This window comes from Stegostoma tigrinum, chromosome 2 (genome assembly GCF_030684315.1).
Source record: "Stegostoma tigrinum isolate sSteTig4 chromosome 2, sSteTig4.hap1, whole genome shotgun sequence".
Taxonomy (NCBI): Eukaryota; Metazoa; Chordata; class Chondrichthyes; order Orectolobiformes; family Stegostomatidae; genus Stegostoma; species Stegostoma tigrinum.
In genome coordinates this window covers 2,115,412-2,133,033 of record NC_081355.1, presented here as the reverse complement: position 1 = coordinate 2,133,033, position 17,622 = coordinate 2,115,412, and the positions used below count along the sequence as shown (strand labels likewise).

The window sequence follows — 17,622 nt, the reverse complement described above, 5'->3', positions numbered from 1 at the left end:
GACAGGGAGGGGTGGAAATGGGGGACAATGGCTTAATGGTATTTTCACTGGACAAGTATTGCAGAGATCCAGGTAATGTTCTGGGCACCCAGAAACATGGTTAACTTTTAACTAGCAAGCCACTCAGTTGTATCAAACAACAGAACATCCAACAAAAATAAAATTAGATGCACTATTTGACATCAACTTTGGCACTGGGAACAACATATACAAATACACCATTCCACCTACCTTCTCCAGCCCCACCCCTCCTCTCTCTATTTATTTCAGAGCTCCCTTCCCCCTCCCCATTTTTGAAGAAGGGTCCCGAAACGAAACATCAGCTTTCCTGCTCCTCTGATGCCACCTAGTCTGCTGTGTTCCTCCAGCTCCACACTGTGTTAGCTCTGCTACCTTGCCTTCTGTTGTATTCCTTGTTGAATAAAGGAGTTATGTTCACTATCTTTTAATAAATGTAATCTCCCCGAGATCAAGGGAGTTTGGGAAAATTAAAACTAATGCATCTACTATCTCTCTCACTACTTCTTTAAATACCCCTGGAATGAAGTCATTCAAGATCCAGCACTTGTCAGCCCCTTGCTTCAACTGTTCTCGAGATACTGCTTTGCTGGATGTTTCCAATTTTCTGAGCTCCCCCTTCCCTTCTATTTCCTGATTTACTTGTCTCCTCTTCAGTGAAGACTGACACAAATACTTGTTCAATTTATCTGCCATTTCCATACTTTCCATTTTTATTCTGCATTTTAGTGCTTTAAAAAATTCTAAGTCAAACGTCAGTACAGCTTTCAGGGATTAGCAGCAATTTTTCTTCAGAAAAAAGTGGGCTAAAGTAAATATTCTGAAGGGTCGTCACCCTCTAAATACAGTACGGGTCAAATGTGATGTATATATAGCCTTCCTGAAAGAAACAAAGTGAAGGGGAAAATGGTAAAGAAGTGTTAATAACAACGATGAGAATGTGAAGTCCCAGAATGAGTCACAAACTTCAATTATTCCATTAAATATTTAAGGCACTCTCGGTAATAAAACACAAATAAGCAGAATTTTATTTGCTCTGTGTGACATTTTCTGTTATTATCGTTCAACATCAACTTACTCAGGTGATGGGCCACATCTGCCTTTCTCGGGAGTAAACTTGCTATTGGGTAGGCCCACTGGGGATTCTTTGTCACAGTGTAAAGTCAGCTAAAAGCATTTTCACTCAAAACAATCTGAGCAGCATGAACAGTTTTATGTCTTTATATCAAAATAATGGAAATGTTGCCATGATAAATGTAACATGTCAGTCCCACCACCTAAAAAAAAGATGCTGTCCAAATAAGTAACGTCAATATCCATTACGTAACTTTACTGTTCAGTGCAAGGGAAGCAGTGAAGAAAAATTACCAGTCACACAGCATGAGACATATTGGGGAAAGCAATGGCCTCTTGGCATTATGGCTAGAGAGACTCAGGAAATGTTCTTGGGATGTGGTTTCAAATCCCATTTTTGCAGACTGTGGAATTCAGATTCAACAAAAAGGAATCTAAAATTAAGAGACTGATGGTGACCATAAAACCATTGTTGGGAAAAACCCGAGTTCACTGACATCCTTTAAGGAAGGAAATCTGCCGTCTTTACCTGGCCTGGCCAACATTTGACTCCAGACCCAATGTGGTTGACTCTTAACTGCTGCCGAGGCAATTAGAGATTGGTAGTAAGTGCTGGCCGAGCCAATGACCCCCACATCCTGAGACTGAATTTAAACAAAAAACGTGCAGCACTGAAGTACCTAGACCTGTACTGTGGGAAACTCCATTCCAGACAGTTTGGAATCATGAAGGTTCCCTTTTGACCGGGAGGCTATAAAAGATCTTGATTGGAAAAAGCTCCAGAGAGTGTCAGTGCAGCCTCAAATCTTTGTTCATGGCCCCTGGTGGGAGTGGACAGGAATAAACAAAGGTCTTGATTCAGGAATGGATCCCCTCAGGTAGTCCCCACCTTTTCCAGCTTGTTATCTGAACACACTGGTAGTCATGTCAGTGCAAGGGCAGGGCCAAGCCAGTTCCAGACCTGAATGCTCCTCCTCCTGACCACAACACTTTGGCCTGATGGCTTGCTTGTTGACAGCATGCCACAGCAATGACCTGCTCACTGATGCTCTGCTTGGGTTCTGCCAGAGTTCACTCAGCTCATTGCAGCCTTTGTCTAAACAAAGGTCAAAGAACAGAGTTTGAGACCTGGAGAGGAAATCATTGCCCTCCACATCAAAGCTACATTGGGTTAAATATAGCTTCAAGGTGCTCTAGCAAAGTTGAAGTTAATGAGAATCACAGGGAAATTCCCTCTGCTGGTTCAAGTCAGATTGTGTGCAATTTTGGCCTCCTAGTCTGAGGAAGGAGTCCAGCGAAGGTTCACCAGACTGATTCCCAGGATGGCAAGACTGACATATGAGGAAAGATTGGATTGACTGAGCTTGTATTTGCTGGAATTTAGAAGAATGTGGGTGTACCTCAGAGAACTATATAAAATCCTGATGGGACTGGACAGGCTAGACATGAGAAAAATGTTCCTGGTGTTGAAGAAGTCCAGAACTAGGGGTCACAGTGTAAGAATAAGGAAAAAGCCATTCAGGACTGAGCTGAGGAAGAATTTCTTCAATCAGAGAGTTGTGAATCTGTGGAGTTCTCTCCCACAGGAAACTGTTTGGTCCAGTTCAGTAGGTGCATTCGAGAAAGAGCTGGACATGGCCCTTGCAGCTAAAAGAATCAAAGGATTTGGAGAGAAAGTTGGAACAGGATGCTGACATTGTAGGTTCACCCAAAATCATATTGAATGGTGGTGCAAAGTCGAAGGGCTGAATGTCCTATCCCTGAACCTATTTTCTATGTTTCAGTGTTTAACATAAAGTTCTGGTTGTTGAAGCCAAACATCACAGCACCAGGCATCTCTGCAGGAGTTCCTTTTGCAGGTATTTCTGGATATAATGCAGAAGGTGCAGGATCAGTTCATTCCAAAGAGGAAGGAAGATCTTAAGGGGAGGCAGGGGTGGCCGTGGCTGATGAGGGAAGTTAAGGACTGTGTAAAGATGAAAAGAAGAAGTATAACATAGCAAAGATGAGCGGGAAGCCGGAGGACTGGGAAACTTTTAAAGAGCAACAGCGGATAACTAAAAAGGCAATACGCAGAGCAAAAATGAGGTATGAAGGCACACTGGCCAAAAATATAAAGGAGGCTAGTAAAAGCTTTTTTAGGTATGTGAAAAGAAAAAAAAATGGTTAAAAGCAAAATTGGGCCCTTGAAGTCAGAAACGGGTGAATTTATTACGGGGAACAAGGAAATGGCAGAAGAGTTGAATAGGTACTTTGGATCTGTCTTCACTAGGGAAGACACAAGCAATCTCCCAGATGCAGTAGTGGCTGAAGGACCGAGGGTAATGGACGAACTGAAGGGTATGTATATTAGGCAGGAATTGGTGTTGGATAGACTGTTCGGTCTGAAGGTTGATAAGTCCCCGAGATCTGATGGTCTACATCCCAGGGTACTTAAGGAGGTGGCCCTAGAAATTGTAGACGCATTGGTAATTATTTTCCAATGTTCTATAGATTCAGGATCAGTTCCTGCGGATTGGAAGGTGGCTAATGTTGTTCCACTTTTCAAGAAAGGAGGGAGAGAGAGAACAGGACATTATAGACCGGTTAGCCTGACGTCAGTGGTGGGAAAGATGCTGGAGTCAATTATAAAAGATGAAATTACAAATCATTTGGATAGCAGTAACAGGATAGGTCAGAGTCAGCATGGATTTACGAAGGGGAAATCATGCTTGACTAATCTTCTGGAATTTTTTGAGGATGGAACTATGAAGGTGGATAAGGTAGAGCCAGTGGATGTAGTGTACCTGGACTTTCAGAAAGCCTTTGATAAAGTCCCGCATAGGAGATTGGTGAACAAAATTAGGGCACATCGTATTGGGGACAAAATACTGAGTTGGATTGAAAATTGGCTGGCTGACAGGAAGCTAAGAGTAGTGATAAACGGGTCCCTTTTGGAATGGCAGGCAGTGACCAGTGGGGTACCACAAGGTTCGGTGCTGGGACCGCAGCTATTTACAATATACATTAATGATATAGATGAAGGCATTAAAAGTAATATTAGCAAATTTGCTGATAACACAAAGCTGGGTGGCAGTGTGAAATGTGAGGATGATGTTATGAGAATACAGGGTGACTTGGACAGGCTACGTGAGTGGACCGATGCATGGCAGATGCAGTTTAATGTGGATAAATGTGTGGTTATACACTTTGGTGGCAAGAACAGGAAGGCAGATTACTATCTCAATGGAGTCAAGTTAGGTAAAAGGGAAGCACAACGAGATCTAGGTGTTCTTGTTCATCAGTCAATGAAAGCAAGCATGCAGGTACAGCAGGCAGTGAAGAAAGCTAATACCATGCTGGCCTTCATCACAAGAGGAATTGAGTATAGGAGCAAAGAGGTCCTTCTGCAGCTGTACAGGGCCCTGGTGAGACCGCACCTGGAGTATTGTGTGCAGTTTTGGTCTCCAAATTTGAGGAAGGACATTCTTGCTCTTGAGGGAGTGCAGCGTAGGTTCACAAGGTCAATTCCCAGAATGGTGGGACTATCATATGTTGAAAGATTGGAGCGACTTGGCTTGTATACACTTGAGTTTAGGAGGACGAGAGGAGATCTGATTGAGACGTATAAGATAATTAAAGGATTGGACACTCTGGAGGCAGGAAGCATGTTTCTGCTGATGGAGGGAGTCCAGAACCAGAGGACACAGTTTAAAAATAAGGGGTAAGCCATTTAGGACAGAGTTGAGGAGAAACTTCTTCACCCAGAGATAGGTGGATATATGGAATGCTCTGCCCCAGAAGGCAGTGGAGGCCAAGTCTCTGGACACTCTCAAGAAAGAGTTGGATAGAGCTCTTAAAGATAGTGGAATCAGGGGTTATGGGGATAAGGCAGAAACAGGATACTGATTGTGGATGATCAGCCATGATCATAATAAATGGTGGTGCTGGGTCAAAGGGCCGAATGGCCTACTCCAGCACCTATTGTCTATTGACTATTGTCCACTGACCGACCTTCTTCAGCTGCTTCATCAGTAAGTTTCTCGGTCATAACAACAGAAGTGAAAATGTTCACTAATGATCGTACAATGTTCAACATCTTTAATATCACCTCTGATAACATTCCAGTCCATGTCCTTACGCAGCTGGACAACGCAATAGCACCCAAGACTGGGCTGTAAGTGACAGGCACCATTCATGCCATGAAAGTGCCAAAAAGAAATTATTGACCACCCCTTGATATTCACTGGCTCTGCCATTAATGAATCCTTCTCTATCAATACTGAAGTGTTACTCTTGACTAGAAACTGAACTGGGCTAATATATCAATACAGGAGTAGACCAGAAGCAGGGAATTCTGCAGTGAGTATCTCACCTCCTGACTCCCCAAATTCTGTCCACCATCTATAAGGCACAAGTCAGGAGTGTGATGGAATACTCCCCACTTACCTGGATGGGTGCAGCCCCAACAACACTCAAGAAGCACTCTGGCACCATCCAGGACAAAGCATCCCACTTGATCAGTGTCACAAAAATATGTCATCACTTCAAATTACTTGGTCATTGAACTTTTAAGTGCAGCATGTATTTTTCTTTAGAAAAAAGTCAAAAGATGGCTGAGGGTGTAAATTTGACAGCTGTTTAAAATTCCTATGTGGTGTGCATTGAGTTCACAGAGAAATTATTGAATGCCACACCAGCAAAGTGTCAAGGGGCTTCAGGTAGACATACTTCAAAGTTGAAAAAGATATCTCATAATCATCTCCAAATCAATTCATGATGCATAACCCATATTCCACAAAATAGTTTAAAACAATAGTTGAGGAGAAGTCTCAGTTATTACCTTGCCTGAATTGGCATTGATGGTCTGTCTTTTGCAAATGTGTGTCTTAGTTTGTGTTGTGTTGCACCTCTACGCAACTTACAAGTAAGTATGCCAGAATTTTGACAGCCATTTAAGGCCCTTATAATTGGCACCAGATTTAAGTGAAGCCTCAATCCAAATACAGCTTGTGTCAGTGAGAATTAAGAATCTTTCTCATTTCTGTTTTCACTGGATTACATGTGGATGATGGTACAAAATTGAAAGACCAATTTCATTGATAAACCTCTCAAAAGTAATTGATCTGAAAAACGTGCAATTAATACTGCTCACGAAGTGCAACCCCAATACAAATTAAAGTATATATTGTGTTCATTCAGGCATACTTACATGCAAAATGTAATCATCATTTGTAAACCGTAAAATGTAAGGACAGTTATAATAGAGTTAAGTCTCAGAATCATAAATCATATTACACCATCTAAGAGCAGATATTAACCAGAGCAGTAACTAAGCAGAAAAATTCAAAATGAAGTTTGATGATGTTACAGTTTCCTGCAGGAATGCATCTTTTTTCCGTGCAGTTATAGAGCCATAGAGATATAGAGTCATCGAGTCATACAGCATGGAAACAGAATCTTCGATCTAACCATTAAATCAAACATAATTCCAAACTAAACTAGACCCACTTGTGTGCTCCTGGCCCATATCAGTCCAAACCCTTCTTATTCACCTATTTATCCAAATGTCTTTTAAACACTGTATTTGGATCTACATGCACCACTTCCTCAGAAAGTTTGTTCCACATGCAAACCACATTCTGTTAAAAAAATGCCCCTTATGCCTTTTCTTAAATCTCTCTCATCTCACCTTAAATATGTGCCCTCTAGTTTTGAAATCCCCCATCCTGGGGAAAAGACAATTACTATTAACTCTGCCTATACCCCTCATTATTTTATAAACTTCTGAGCAGTGATTTGTTGGTCTCCTTGTTCATAGTGAAAGATGAACAAAAGTCATGCGTAACGATCTAATCATAATCATAATGCTGTTTATTGCAGCTTGCTCTGTGGAATTTGGATGCTATATGTCCTACTATTAGCCAATGACTAGACTTCATGAGAGTGTTTCACATGAGAGGAGATTACTCTGGAGAATCCCGAGGATAAGAAAAATAAAATAGAAATGCAAGACTCTCTTTTGTCATTTTGAAACTTGACCTTGGTTGATTTTTTTATCATAGGTTTCCAATCAAACTTGCAAGAGCATTTTCACAGATATTTCCATTTTTTGTAGATGGTTTTGCATGAAGCTGAGAAGCTCATTTTACATGGACAATATTTCCCCACATGCCTGATATGCACTGCAAGGTTCCAGACATCGATGAGACCTTATAAAATTAATGCACTAACACTGTGATGGTAGAAGTCTCAGAGCTTGTAAGTAACATATTCTGTAGCTCTCAGACATCTTAGTGCCAACAATGACAGAATTTGATCTTACTTTTGTTTCGTTTAATTGTCTGCATGTCAAAGCAATTTATCATATACAGCCATCTCAGGCAGAACACTGACATGTAGCCAATTCGAGGACAAAGGAAAATATGACCATTATATAGATGTAATTAATCCATGTGACATTGGAATAGTGCTCTCAATATCTTTGTCATAATATCAAATGACTTGATTTCACAATACTGTCAATATATACTAGGTTTTGATTATTTTTATTGTACTCACCAGTCCTTACTGTGATGAGTGCTCATAACAGCCCTGTCCCAATCAGATTTAGTCTGTGTTAATTGTGTTCCAATTCATCTTGTACTTTCAAAGGAGATGTCAAACCATGCTTAAAAGAACTTTCAGAAAATTTATCATGTGAGTTCAGGAACTGTTTTGGAAGACAAATACACTGTTTACTGCAAGGAAACTAAAATCTGAAATTAGGTATGTTTTATTGCAGCTATATAGGGTCTTTAGTTAGAGTACTGCCATCAGGAGTACTGTGTTGCATTTAAAAATGGATATAATTGCATTCCAAGCAGCTCAGAGAACATTCAGTCATCATTTATGTGTTGAAGGGTTTGTTGTGTAAGGAAACGTTGAATAGTTTGCACCCATACTCACTGGAGTTTAGAAGAACGAGAAATGATTTTATTGAAAATCTTGGTTCTTCTTGATTGATATGTACCATGAAAGCAGAAGACAAAAATCAGGATTAGAAATAGGCTGATAGAGCTTACTCCACTGTTCTTCATGATCATGGCTAATGATTAGCTTGAACTCCAAGCTCTAGCCTTCTCTGCAAGCTCTTGATTCCCTGCGAGAACAAAATACATCGATCAAGGCCTTAAATGTAGACAATGATGGAGCAGTTAGGACCCTCATACATATAATTCCAAAGATTCTCCTAAATCTCTGAAATGACAGAATTTCACTTCAACTCTATCCTAGTGATTGGCCCCTTATCCTATAATTGTGCCCCTACCCCATGTTTAAATTTTCTGACCAGCATCTAACTTGTCATGTACAATCGGAAAATTGTATGTTTTAATGGATTCTTCCAAACTGCAGATCACATTAATCCAATTTAGACATTCTCTCATCATAGGACAATCTTTCATTCCAGCAGTTAATTTTGGGAATCTGCAATGCCATTATATCCTCCCTTAAACAAGGTGACCAAGAGTTTACTCACAGTCTCAGCAGCCCCTTGTACAATTTTAGTAAAATTTCCTCACTCTTGTGTTTGCAATAAATCCAACATGTTAACGGCAGGAGAGGTGATGCCACTGTGGTAGCATCAGTGAATGAGTAATCTAGATCACGAGGCTAATGATCTGGGGGCATGTGTTCAAATTCTGCATGGTTGATGGTGAAAATTTGAATAAAATAAAAGCATTCTGGAATTAAAAGCTGATGAATAGTGACCATTATTGCTTGTTGTAAAATCTTGACTGGTTCACAAATGTCTTTTTGGAGAAGGAAATCTGCCAACCCTACCTGGTCTGGCCTTCGTGCGGCCCCAGATCTGAACAATGTGGGTGACTCTTAGCTACCTTCTGAAAAGGCACAATGAGGGATGGGCAACAAATACTGGGCCTACTTGCAAGACTCACATCCCAGGATAAAGAAAAATGGAATGCTGTTCTGGCACACTTGCATTTGACATTCCAGCATGTGTGGCTCAGTGGTTAGCGCTGCTGCCTCTCAGTACCATGGACCCAGATTCAATGTCGCCCTAGGGAAGGGTGGGTGGGTCTGAATGAGATGCTGTTTGGGGGTTGTTGTGGGCTTGATGGTCTGAACGGCCTGTCCCCGCGCCGAGCTATTCTACGATTATGTCAAAAGAAATTTTTTGTTTATGAGATATTAGTACATGAAATTTGGTTGTTACCTTTCACCCTAAGAGCTCTAAACCATCTTGAAGTCATAAAAGATCCTGTAGGGAAATAAATTCTTCCTTTCATTTTTTTCCCTGATTCACGCAGCAACTGTTATGATTTGTAAGTATTAGATGTTATCTGTCTCTTGGCTAGAATTTTCTTCAATCAAATAAAAAGTTGTGGATGCTGGAAATCTGAAACAAAAACCAAAATTGCTGGAAAAACTCAGCAGGTCTGGCAGCATATGTGGAAAGATAAGCAGAGTTCACATTTCAAGGTTAATTCTGAAGAAACCAGCCTCTGTTTTCCCTCAATAGATACTGACAGACTTACTCAGTTTCTCTAGCACTTTCTGGTTTAGTGATTTTCTGTAATTTTTCTAAATCCTCCTGCGTAAAAGTAAAATACTGCGTTGGGTGGAAAGCTAACATCAGAACAAAAAGATTGAGATTTCAGTGGGTCAGTTAACAACCATGGAGAGAAAAAAGGAATTAATGAGCTACATGTTCTCGTCAGCTCAGGTTTCCAACACTGAGATGGTGTCAATGCTTTGAATCCATCAGGGCCCATGTGTTGCCTGTATGATGTGCCAGAGGCCGCCGGGTAGCAGGCTACCTTCATGCAATTGGGATGGCGAGTAAACTGTGTAAGTCTGAGTCACTAATTGGAACAACCAACACAGGAGGGGTCGAACAATCTCACCACGGGACTGAATGCTGGTAGTTTTTGGTGTGAGTTTATCTCCAACATGGTAATTTACCCTATGTGGCAGTCATTATGCTACCTTCTACATCTCCTACTGTGAGCAGTTTTGGGTTCCATACCTAAGGAAGGATGTGCTGGTGTTTGAGGGAGCCCAGAGGAAGTTTACAAGAATGATCCCAGGCATGAAGGGCTTCTCATATGTGGAATGGTTCAGGATTCTGGGTTTGTAAACAAGGGGAGTTTAGAGCAATGAAGTGGGGTGGGGGGGGGGGGGGGGATCTGATTGAAACTTACAGAATACTGAGAGGTCCGGAGAGAGTGGATATGGAGAAGACATTTCCACTAGTAGGAAAGATTAGGACCTCGAGGAAAGATTAGGGTCTCAGAGTGCAGCCTCAGAGTGAAATTATGATCCTTTAGAAATGAGATGAGAAGGAATTTCTTCAGTCAGATGGTGGGGAATTTTTGAAACTCATTGCCACAGAGGGCTGTGGAGGCCAAGTCATTGAGTGTATTTAAACAAAGATAAGTAGATTCTTGACTGGTAAGGGGATCAAGGGTTATAGTTAGAAGGCAGGAGAACAGGAGTCAGAAACATATCATTCATGATCAAATGAAGGAGAAGACTCAATGGCCAAATGCCCTAATGCTGCTTCTATACTTTATGGTCTTATGGTAGTAATAAACTGGTTGTGGGCATCATTATATGGAAGAATATAACAAACACCTATTATAATCGACTATTATGTGCAACTATTACACTCCTTGGGTGCATAAGTGGCTGGGCTGACGTTCAGCTATTGCATTATGACAGAGAAACATCCTCCCAATAGCATGTCACTCTCCCGTACTCTGAAGTAAGATGGAGTCTGATCAGGTCATGTGCTCTGATGTGGTAAAGATACCATGAGCAAGTCTCTTCGAAGTATAGTGACATGTGGCAATATGAAGCAAACTCCATCCATGAGGGCAAAGCCACTCCAGCAGCGAGAGATTCTCATTTGCATTCAAAAATAATTTGGCTCTGAAGCAGTGCCATTAGCTGCCTATCTTGTTGGAAGGGGTTCTCACGATTTTATTGCACCCAACCTTAAGAGGTTTGTTAGGAGGCAGGCAGGAGAGGACCATGGAGCTGTGCCAAATGGTCTGCTATTAGCACCCTCCCTCCCCACACCTCTGTGCTTATGGTCTGCACCCTGGCCTCCAAATGCGTCCAATCCCATCTCCACACAGACCACAAAGATCCTTTACCTTGCCAAACTGCTGTATAACCTTATTATATGTTTCCAGAATTCTCTGCATTCATTTTAATCCACGCTGTGGCATTAGTGATATTTTGAGCTGTTTTTTGTTCTTCCCGATGTACAAATCTTTTTATCAGTGTCTCCATTTGTTTCTGAAGTCAAATTATTGAGTGAAATGTAGAAGAACAAAGTTACAGCGCCAATCCCCTGCACTGGACCTGGCAGGAAATCAATAACCAGCACTCTCAATTCATATTCTTTAAGTGACTTTGCATCCCGTCACATACTCTACCCTGGAGTCTCTAAGCCTCACAGCTTAATTACAAGTCCTGCGTGTAGATCCTTATCAAAATTCTTCTGACAGCATGAGTAAGCTATATTATGTAGAACTCCACAGAACACTATGTCTGCAGCATACTTAAAAGATCAAAAGCACTTTTCCGATATGATCTCCCGATCTAAGCCATGTTGTCTATTTCTGAGAAGTTCATTTCTGTACAGTTACAAATTCAGCTGAATGTTCAGTACAGCTTCTGTGATTTCCCTGACAACAGAAAGTTGATGACTAAACTCATAACTGCAAGAGGCATGATTTGTCAGCCCCGATAAATCCATTAAAAACTCACCAGCAGCAAGAACACATTCCGTATGGTAAATTCTGGCTGCAAAATCCTTTGTTGGTTTCCCTCAATCTCAATGAATATACGCCATCTGTTTGAGTGCTTCTTATGCACTCGAACCACTGTCACCCATCCAGAATCCCAGCTTTTAAACCCGCATATGATTTTTCAGGTGTAGTAACAATTAAACAAATCTGTATCTTCTTCCACAAACAATCCCACAAATTAGGAGTCTGGCATTTTCATTGTTTTCTCCTTCCTCTTTGTCCTCATCACTTCAACTTTTGTTCTTTAAATTTCACGAGACAGGAGGTCTCAAGCTGTACTTTCCTAAGAAAGTTATATTTGTGTTGAAAGCTGATACACTAATTGAAATGGGTGGATGATCAAGGCCCAGGATTTCTGATTACCACAGAATCATAGCTAATCCAACATTCCACATGTCTAAGATAACAAAGTGTGGAGCTGGATGAACACAGCAGGCCAAGCAGCATCTCAGGAGCACAAAATCTGAAGTTTCGGGCCTAGACCCTCTAGGCCTGAAACGTCAGCTTTTGTGCTCTTGAGATGCTGCTTGGCCTGCTGTGTTCATCCAGCTTCACACTTTGTCACCTTGGATTCTCCAGCATCTGCAGTTCCCATTATCTCTTCCACATGTCTACTTTGCTGTTTTTCCCCGTAATCCTTGATTCCTCGACTGTTTAAGAATCTCTCTGTTTTAGCCCGAAATATGCACAAGGATTCCACTTGACATGCCTCTGTAGCAAAGCTCCAAAGACTCAGAACCATTTGAGAGGAGAAATTTCTCCTCATCTCAGTCTTAAATTGATGCCCCTTTATTCTGAAATTAAACCCTCTAGTCCTCGACTCTCCCATGAAGGGAAATATCCTCTTAACATTCACCCTGTCAAGCCCCTTATGTTTCATTGACATTGTCTCTTATTCTGCTAAACTCCAGTGAGTAAATCATGAGCGTGCTGCTCCTCACCGACGGGCTGATCAGACAATCAGTCTGAATGCATACTCCTGGTTGTCAAAGCATCAAGTACCGAAAGCCAATTATTGATACCATCGTTATTAAATTCCTCTATAACTAGTGTTTGGCTGTTCTGATATCAGACCGGGGTAAAGCAATATCTTGATTGTTTTCAAATCTCAGCGGCTTGGCTTTTCCGTCCATCTGAAATCTCCGCTATCTCTACCCCTCTCGATCCTCACTGTGTTCTTTTAGTTTTGACCTCTTGGGATTTCCAGGTTTTAGTTGATGTGTAGTTGAAGATCACTCTTTCCCTGGACTTTAAACTTTGAAATTCCCTGCCTAAACATTACCCCTTTGCACCAACTCTCATTCCTCTCTTAAAAGGCTGTGTAACACTCTCTTCTTTAGCTCTTAATCTCCTAAGATAGCGCAGCTTTAATTTTTGCTCTAGAACTTTTTTTTAATTGCCTTGAGGTGTTCCATTATGTTACTGGTGCTATATAGGTATATGTTATAGTTAGTGGAGGAACAGTTTGTTACTGTCTTTCAATTCTTTAAATATTCTGATCGCTGGGGTTCGATGCTCAACGTCTATTGTCATCATCTACATGACTTTGAAAATCTTAAGACATTTTTGAAATTTGTCCTCTTTGTGATTTGTCCTTTCTGGATTATTTCAGTTTGAAACGTTCTTATTGTCAGATTCGTACAGTCATAGAGCACAGAATCCAACCCTTTGATCTGATCAATCCATGCCAACCATAATCCCAAACTAAACTTAACCACCTGCCTGTGTTTGGCTCATATCCTTCCAAATATTTCTTATTCATGTATTTATATAAATGTTTATCAAACATTGTAACTGTACCTGCATCCACCTCTTCCTCTGGAAGTTTGTTCCACACACAAACCTCTCCGCTTGTTAAAAAATTGCCCCCATGTCCTCTTAATTCTTTTTCTCCTCTCGCCTTAAAAATATGCCCCCAGTCTCGAAATTCCCCACCCTAAGGAAAAGTCACCTGCTATTCTTATCTTATCTCTCCCCCTCACCTTTCGATAAACCTCGATTAGTTCTTCACAAATTCCATAGCTTTGAAAAGGAACACACACGAAATGAACTTCTGAGAGGTTTTGAGAAACATTGATTCCTATGTGAGGGAGAGAGGAAGAGGAAGCTGTTTTGAAAGGAGCAGAGAAAGTAAGGTGGGGGAAGGTGCTTATGGAGTATTAACACTGTTGTAGAGCCATTCAGACATAGCAAGAACTGCCAACGTTGGAGTCAGAGACAACACAGTGTAGAGCTGGAGGAACATAGCTGCCAGGCAGCATCAGAGAGCAGGAAAGTTTTCTGAAAAGGGGGCCCAACCCGAAATGTCAACTTTCCTGCCCCTCTGATGCTTCCTGGCCTGCTGTGTTCCTCCAGCTTCACTCTGTGTTGTCGACCCATTGCTCTGTTTCGGTGGTGTAATACTTAATAAATTTATATAGCACCTTTTATATCCGCAGGAAAAGAGTTTCCATACCTAACGAGTACATGGATTTAAGCACAGGAGTAGTGAAATCCTGCTTCAGTTGTATAGGGGCTTGGTTAGGCTATATCTGGAGGACTGTGTGCAGTTTTGGTTTCTGTGCCTCAGCAAGATATGACTGCCAGAGAAGAAGTAGAATAAAGACTCACCAAACATGTTTCAGGGATTGCAGGACTGTCCTTTGAAGAGAAATTGAGCAAATTCAGTGATAAAATTTCAAAGAATGAGAGGACGTCTCATGAAAATTTAAAAAATACTTGATATGATAAGATCCTGAATAAAATTAAGGAGGAGATACAACAGTTTTTCATGAGTAATAGGTTGAAGGGTTATGGAGAGCGAGCAGGAAGATGGAATTCAGGCCAAGATGAAGTCAGATGGCATGGCTGGCTCAAGGGGCTGAATGGCCTACTCCTGCTTCTTTGGATTATGTTTTACTGCCAAGGTTAGAGCAATTAGGATGTTTCCTGTGTGGGACATGTAGAACTATTGGCAGAATTTAAAAATGACGGGGACACCGTTTCAGGTGAAGATAGGGAGAATATTTCTCTTTCCTCAGACGGCTATGAATGTTTGAATTATCTAACACAGAGGGCAATGGAAGTTTGGTCTTTGAGTATGTTTGAATGCAGAAGTTGATAGATTTCTCATTACCAATGGCATGAGGGATTGTGGGCATAGATTGGGTGAAATGCATTGAGCTGTGCAATCAGCCATGAACGTGGTTGATGGTGGGTTAACAAATGGCCTGCTCTTGTTCCTATTTCCCTAAATTTTTTAAAATGTAGTCACTAGTCTTTGTATATTATGTACGCTGTCCATTACACATCCGCTGCCTTACTACTCAGTCCTGCCAGGTCACAAAAGTAAGACAACTTTATACAACTATTCACAGCTTCAGGTTTCCAGCCAATGGAGTGTAGTACCTGCTGTAATGTAGGTAACCAAAAAAACAATTTACACTCAGTAAGCCCTAAAAAAACAGCACTGTGGTAAATGACCAAATACTTGGTTAGTGTTGGAGACTTATTGAAAACAAACCATTGCTATTAGACCATGGATATCTCCCCTCTCTTCTCAAAAATGGTGTCATTGGATCATTTACATCTACCTGAGAGAGCAGGCAGGAAAGTAGACTAAAGAACTCCAGATGCTAAAGATCTGAAACAAAGAACAGAAATTTCTGGAGAACCTCAGTAGGTCTGACACTGTGGGGAGAAACAGAGTTACTATTTCACATCCGGTGACCCCCTGAAGAAGAGTTATACTGGACTCAGAAGGTTAGCTCTGTTTCTGTCCCCACAGATGATGCCAGATGTACTTAGTTTCTTCAGTAACTTCTGTTTTTATGAGAGCAAACAGGACCTTGATTTAACATTTCATCCAAAAAGCTGCCTCTCTGGCTCTTCAGCCCTCCCTTAGAACAGGAGTACAGGTTCATAATTCCTTAAAAGCAGACTCCCAGATAGATAGAATAGTGAAGAAGGCAATTTACTGGTCAGTGCATTGAGTGTAAGAGTTGGGAGGTCATGTTGCACCTCTATAGGGCATTGGTGAGGCCACTTTTGGAATACTATGTTCATTTCTTGTCTCTCTGATGTAGAAAGGATGTTGTGAAACTTGAAAGAGTTCAAAAAATATTTACAAGCATGTTGCCACAGTTGGAGGGTTTGAGCTATAGGGAGAGGCTTAATAGGCTGGGGCTATTTTCCCTGGAACATTGGAGGCTGAGGGATGACCCTATAGAAGTTTATAAAATCATGAGAGACATGGATACAGTGAATAGCCAAGGTCTTTTCCACAGGGTGTAGGAGTCCAAAACTAGACAGCATAGGGTTAAGGTGTGAGGGGAAAGACTTGAAAGGCACCTAAGGGTTAGCTTTTTCATGTAGAGAGTTACGCGTGTTTGGATTGAGCTACCAGAGGAAGTGGTATAGTCTGGTACAATTACAACATTTAAAAGGCATCTGGATGAGTATATAAATAGGAAGAGTTTAGAGAGATTTGGGCGAAATCCTGGCAACTGGCACTAGGTCAGTTTAGGATATCTGTTTGCCTGTTTCTGTGTTGTACATCTCTATGACTCAATGATTCTATGGCAGTGCTAGAGTGACAGCCTTGAATTCTGCAGTTAAGTACTGAGGGGTTAATGAAGGGTAATTTGGTAACTGATTTGTTTCAATTCTCCATTCCACTTTGATATTTTTTAAAGCTCATTCATGGGAAATGGGCATTGCTGGCTGGGTCAACAATTTTTGTCCATCACTAATTGCTCTGAGAGCAGTTAAGGGTCTATCACATTACTGCGAGTCTGGAGTCATATGTAGGCCAGACCAGATAAAGCTGGCAGTTGCCTTCTCTAGAGGACGTTAATGAACCTGGATTACTCACAGTTGATTGAAACCATCCAGTGCCAACACATTATTGCCGCAGTCAAACCTTTTCATTTTCTCTCAAAGTTACTGTCAGCTTTATCTTGCAACAAATCCCAATTGTTATCTTTATTTCAGATATGGTTGTGAATTCATGTCAGATATTTTTATTGCATTTTCCTGCTGAAATATTAATGCATCTTCCGTCACCTCTTGACCATGCTTAGACACATCCTCAATTTCTTGTCATTCATTTTTACACATCAAAGCACTGATTTACTGTCTCCAGACAATTCAGTGCATTAAAGACTCTTCTTTTATCTTTGGATTTCAGTAGCGCCTGTTTCAATATTTTACCAGTCTCAGATGGAGGTCAAACAGAAACAAAGTATGAAGAACAGTACAGCACAGGAACAGGCCCTTCAGCCCACCAAGTCTGCCCCGATTTTAATCCTTATTTAGGCCCGCTACTTATTGCCCATATGCACTTTTTATCGCTTTGTTTGTCTTCTGTTCATGTGTCTATTAAGTTACATCTTAAGTGTTGGCAAAGTGCCTGCATCCTTCACGTTTATTGGCAGTGCGTTCCAGACACCCACCACCCTCTGTGTGAAACACTTTCCCTGGGCTTTTCCCCTGAACTTTCGTCCTCTCACCTTGAACTTGTGTTCTCTTGTAGTTGACATTTCCACCCTGTGAAAAAGCCTTTGAATATCTATTCCTTTCATAATTTTGTAGATCTCTATCAAGTTACCCCTCAGCATCTGTCTTTCCAGTGAAAACAATCCAAGGTTATCCAACATCTCCTCATAATAAAACCCTCCAGACCAGGCAACATCCTGGTAAACCTTCTGTACATCCTCTTCAAAGCATCCACATCCTTCTGGTAGTGTGG

At 41.2% G+C, this 17,622-nt stretch overlaps 1 protein-coding gene across 2 annotated transcripts in view; it reads left to right on the top strand.

Moving 5' to 3' along the window:
• LOC125447799 (cadherin-12-like) overlaps positions 1-17,622 on the top strand; it is a 646,081-nt gene that overhangs the window by 191,344 nt on the left and 437,115 nt on the right. Inside the window, exon 1 of one of the 2 annotated variants that reach the window (XM_059641199.1) lies at positions 7,226-7,332. The exons of the other annotated variant lie outside the window; for it this stretch is intronic. The gene's annotated coding sequence lies outside the window, so the exon portion shown is untranslated. Of the gene's footprint in view, positions 1-7,225; positions 7,333-17,622 lie in introns of those variants that run through there. 2 annotated transcript variants of the gene reach the window in all.